Below are 5,782 nucleotides of genomic sequence, written 5' to 3' on the forward strand. Positions count from 1 at the left end.
GGGGGGAAAGTCAGCTTGTCAGGAAACCTGATGGAGACCTGTAAGATCATGAAAGGAGCTTGATGGGCAAGGAACAGAGAAAGTTTCCACTGACAGCTAAAGACTAGAGTCACAGAGCACCGATATAAAATAGCCAATGATAACTTCAGTTGGGAATTCAGCAGAATTCACCCAGAGAGTGATTAGAAGGAATCTGCTTCCTGTAAGGACTAGATCATTATGCTGGAAAAGTTAAATAAAGGAGGGTTGGAGGAGGTTCAAATGGAGCATGAAAGGTGGTATAGGCCAGTTGGTCAAGTGGCCTGATTCTCTGCTCCAGACCTGATGCAACATTTATAGGTGTAACACATATGCTATATATTATGCGCACGCATTCAAATAATGCTGTGACTAACTGATTTTCACAGCAAAAAAAAGGTGTCCAGACTGCATAGCTCTATGCAAATATACATTTGCATTTCTTGAACCGGAATACAGATGTGAAAAATTGAAAAGAGAAATGGTACTTTACCAAGCAAGCATTTTTTTTTAATAGTCTTGACAAAAATTTCCTGCACCACACTCAGACTCACAGCAATCCCTTGCTCCATCTTCCTCCCCCTCCATGCCTCCCAATACCCCCAACCTCCACCATGAAGCATTCCTGGAAAGACTGATTTGTTATTGAAGTTTGTTCATATAGTCGAGGCACTATAGGTTTGATGAGAGAATTAGGCACAAGAGTTTTGTGAATTTAGCATGAATAAAACAGCTGGTGGGAAAATACCCAGGGCACTTTGAAAAGTTAGTGCCGGAAACCAGAACTTTCACTTAAACTCATATGCTGGCTGGGGGGTTTAGGATTGTGGTAAATTTTTTGAAAATATAAATTCAGAAAAAAAAACATAGACAAAATGAAGCAGAGAGAGCAGAAATAACTCAAAATGAAAATCAAACACAAAAGAATGGGCGTTCCAAAATAAAATGAAATGTTACAGATTCAGACAATAATCAATATCAGCCTACTGTAAAACAGTATCAGTAAAATATTCCACAAACCATATCATATTAGGTTTAGAAAGAAACATAATGGGGATAAATTGTAAACAAGTTGAGATTAAGTGATTAAAAAAAGCACAATTGTTATTAAGAGGCCAGGTCATTCATATTCATCCTCATGTATTTAAAAAGTCACGCTCCTAATTCAAAGACAATGTTGCTTTAAGATGTGCAACCACTGACATACGTATTGCCCAGAATACCCATTCTGCTCTGACACTCGTAATGCTCAAAGCTTCTCACTGCTTTAACGGGAAGAAATCTCACCCCAGGAAGATTTGCCTTCAGCTCCTAAGCAACTAATGTTAAAGAAACACTAGAAAGTTTATTCAGCTGGGAGGCAGCTTTGCTTGCAAGTCAAATGAGAAAATTGCAGATTAACTACCAGTTTTACTTACAGAAACAAGCTTAAACAGAGATCTGTTCTCAATGCGGAAACAGTTGTGTTAATGTTTACACACCGTCATGCTTCTACAGTGCTTGAAAGCAAGCTTCAAAGCATTAATATTGAGTCTAAGTGACTGACACGGCGCTTTCACAGCATGACACTTAGACGAGAGAGAGGGAAAGAGAGAGAAAAGAAATGGAACAGATAAAACTCCTTTGCAGTCTGACCCACTGGTCATTGAAGTGAAATAATTTAATAGTAAAGAGAAATACAAGTTACCTGTGTTTGCGCGGTGTGACTGTCCTCTGGGAGGAATCATCCTGAATCCCCCCCCACTCTGCTATCTCGTTTCTGTCTGTGCAGTTCTGCACGGTACAGCAGCCCATGAGGTAGAAACATGACAACAAGATACTGACACGGTTTGATAGTAAAGTCACTTCACTGAACCTTATTTGGTCTGTGATGTAAGAGGAAGTTCTGCAGTCAGTGCTGCCTACTTTTTCCATTCACTACAACATTTCCTGTTGTCATTATTTTCTTCACTGCAACCCAATTATTACAGGGAGGGAATCCTTCTGCCCTTTGCCTTGTGTGGATTTAAAGACTGGACAACATTGGAATGTATTTTTTTTTAAATCTGCAGCTTGCACAGAATACTCAGCAAACTTCCTGCACTGAAGAAAAACAAACAAAATAAAGAACATTCCATTTTGGGTGGGGCGAGATTGGTTGCTGTTCAGCTAATTTACTCCAGGGGTCACAGTTCACAAGCAGCAAATCACTGCAAATATAACTCTGGTCAAACAGTGTGAAAGGCCAAAAAGGATAAAATGATTCGTTTTAAAACATACTTTTTAAAAAAAATCTCTGGAGTTTTAGTCTGGACCTTTAATGTATGAAATGTCCAGGAATCCCAGCTCTATTTCTGCCTTAGTTCATCTACTGCCAAATCCCTTATCCTCTTTATTATCTTCAGACTCAGTCCAACTTAATCGTATCACATCCTCCATGAGCTTGAGTTTATCCCAAATTTAGCTGCTCACATCCTCAACTGCACAAAACCCCACATTATCCACTGCGCTAACTGAGTGACATCAGCTCCCTGTCCATCAACATTTCCATTTTACAATTCTCATCCTTGTTTTGAAATTCCTCCAAAGTCTGACCCCACCCAATCGATGTCATGTCCTTTGGCTCTCTTTCTGAGATGCTTCAAGGTGTGGTGCAGATAAAACAGCACAGCAGAACAGGTTGGTTGTTTTCAGAATCAAGCTCGAGTTCAGCAGTGCGTCACAGGAAAAAAAGTTACATTGGAAATATTTGACGACTAACAAAAATTATTTTACCGTATACAGCTAAAACATATCGCATTGATCAATTCTGACTGATAAGTACGTAAAAATACTCATTGTGCAAACTAATATTTTTAAGATATAAGGTCTTGAAAAATGTTTAAACAATCCTTTTCCATTCAATTGCTAAGCACTTATAGCAAATCACGTCTTAACTGATTCATTACCATCACAATAAAGATTTAAAAAGGCACGGAATTGTTTTTAACCTCTTCTCCCTATGATGGAGTCAACCTCCATTTAAAGTGAGTGAACTTTCTGATTGATGGAATCCAGTTATAATTTTCCTTAAACCACTTTGAGCACAACAAAGAAAAGAAAATTATGTGTACACCACTTGCTCTCATTTCCCAGAGGTTTATCCACAGCAAATATTTTTTTAAACCGTACAAGTTTATCAGTCTAACTTTGGGAATAAGGGACAAGTGCCTGAAATAAAGGCCAATCCTTAAATAGTGATCAGCATGAGGAAGGGTCATTTCAGAAACATTTTGACGTAATTCTGTGTTCAACAAACTCATATGTGCTCACTTATGATCATCTGAGTTCAAAAGCGACCATCTAGTCAAAAATTTAAAAATGCTCAAATAATGTAGCTGGCAATCAAGTGATATGAAATCAAATCATTCAAAGGTCAAATGACATCATTTGTGATTATCCAGCATCTTTTAAGTGCCTCAAAGACATCAATAGTGCTCAAAGAACTCTGAGAGAAAACTTCTTGTGATTATGACTAAGTTTTAGACATTTTGAAGATGTTATTTTTTGGAAATTTCTAAGACATTTCTAAGTTCCAGAAGATGAAATATGTGCAGGCAATGTATAGATTATATAAAATGAGGCCAATGCACAACTCAGTGTAGAGATTAATAAAGTGGGGGTAGGAGGATCTAGAGGAATAGTGTTCTAAACAAATTTGGGTAAAATTTCCAAATATAATTTCAGGTGGATCCCTTAACATGCATCCAGCGGCATTAATTCATGACCCATTATGCAGCTCAGCAGTTGATTTTTATCCCCAATCTCCATCCTCCTCATTCCTGCCCTCCACAATCTCTAATTTATTCTGTCCCTTCAAGTGATTGCATGTGTTCTCTTAATAAAATTCCATTCGAAAGGCATGTTCAGTGTCTCATTTGAAAAAATATGTCGGAGGACATTGCAAAAAATATATAAGTGACAATTTCAACAGAAATTCATGGGTTTGGATGTGGACCTGATTTTCATTAACTCTTGAGAATAAACATGGTATTCATATGATCAAATATATGTACAATATTCTAAATCACAGAAGCAATAAAAAGATTATTTCATGACCTCAATCATGAATTTGTTAACTTTTAATGCAGTTTTTACTTATTAAGTTTGGATTTGCTTGGTTTCACTACCATGTTGTAGATTGCTCCAGGTTGTTCAGCCTAGATGACCAAATGCACCAATTCCCCTTTCCCTCTACACCCCTGTCCAACTCCCATCAGTTCCAAGCTCCTGCCCTCTCCCTTCCATGGAGGACAGCACTTCCCTGCACCTCCTCCACCCCCACCACTATTAAACCTTTCGCACACCGTAACATCATGCTTTGCCAGCTGGAAGCAGTATCATCCATGCTGTCCAGAGGGTTCACCACATGCAAGCTCCCCCCATCCCCACAACTCAAAGCTAAGTGAATCCCTTTCCCCCTGCCCATACCTGGGGAAGCTTTCTCAACAATGGGGAGGTGTTCAGACACTGAAACTAGAAATGACAGAGGAAAGTTGTTCGCAGCTGACAATGAGAGACCAGTTACACTGGTTCGGGGTGGGGGAAGGACACATAGAGCTGGGCTGCATCAGGCACCCAGCCCTATGCAGGTACATTTCTGGATGGGGGTTTGTGCGAACAATCTGATTTGAGTGCTCCTGACTCTTGGCAGGGGGAGAGGGTGAAGGGCAGTAGGGGAGAATTGGAAGCGAAGGGGGTGAACCACTCCATTGGTCATTGCCAGCACAGCCCCTGGAATCCCCAATGCCCTCCCCTTCCCTCCCCCATGCCCCCACTCCTTTTAGAGAGCATCCCTCATTTTTCCCCCAACAGCTAACTATTCTCGGTATCTGTGGCAGCGGTGTCTAGAACAGGCAGCTTGTTCCTGGAGAGCAAGGTAAATGGAGGACTCATTAAAGACTGTTGAACTTTTAACTTATTCCTTTAATTTTCTAGTTTATATCAAGAAGGACTTTAATGTTAATTATTACATTATTTCTTTATTTTTCTACTTATTCTATGAAGGTAATGTTTAATTTTTCAAACTTTGTTTCTTTATTACTTTGTACCTAAGTTTTTGTACCTAGGTACCTATGATGGCACCGTGTGTGGCGACATTATACACTTTTTCACTGGACTTCGATACTTGAGTACACGCAACAATAAAATCTAAATTTATTGGACGTGGCTGAAACAGTAATGGGGGAAGAAACAGTGATGGGACAGAAACAATTGTGGGGTCAGAAACGGTGATGGGGCAGCAACATTGGTGGGCAGGGGCTGTGGCAGCAGAGGAGTAGGCTGCAAGAGGGCAGAAGCAGCAGAAATAAGGTTGGAGACAACAGAAACCATGGTGAAAGATTTAGTTGTTGTAGTGGTGGAGACGTAGGTAGCTGCTGTGGGAAAGGGCAGAGAGGAGGCAGCTCGGAGCGATAAGAGATGGTAACATGCCAGGTGAAACAGATGGAATGAGGAAAGTTTTTGGAGAAAGTTTTAAAGATAAGTGTTAAAATCTGTTGTTTTGTTTTCTTAATCTAATGCATAAGAAGCTGAAATCCTTGCGATCGCTTTTGATGCCGAATGATCGTTTCCACAAGCTGTGGTGGCAATTGAGCACTTTGATGACTCATGAAGTAGAGAGAGCATGATTTGAAATTATGGTTAATTGAACACTTCTGATGATAAATTAGCACTGTCTCTGTGATCATAGCTGGTTACAAATTACACTTTTTTCAGGTCAAGTTATGTACGATTTTTTTTAAGT

At 39.6% G+C, this 5,782-nt stretch overlaps 1 protein-coding gene across 5 annotated transcripts in view; it reads right to left on the minus strand.

Moving 5' to 3' along the window:
• Positions 1-5,782, minus strand: part of LOC109918665 (transcription factor HIVEP3) — a 350,987-nt gene that overhangs the window by 90,281 nt on the left and 254,924 nt on the right. For 2 of the 5 annotated variants that reach the window (XM_048613196.1, XM_048613199.1), the window contains exon 1: positions 1,706-2,161. The exons of the other annotated variants lie outside the window; for them this stretch is intronic. The gene's annotated coding sequence lies outside the window, so the exon portion shown is untranslated. Of the gene's footprint in view, positions 1-1,705; positions 2,162-5,782 lie in introns of those variants that run through there. 5 annotated transcript variants of the gene reach the window in all.

This window comes from Rhincodon typus, chromosome 27 (assembly GCF_021869965.1).
Source record: "Rhincodon typus isolate 14 chromosome 27, sRhiTyp1.1, whole genome shotgun sequence".
NCBI classification, from domain to species: Eukaryota; Metazoa; Chordata; class Chondrichthyes; order Orectolobiformes; family Rhincodontidae; genus Rhincodon; species Rhincodon typus.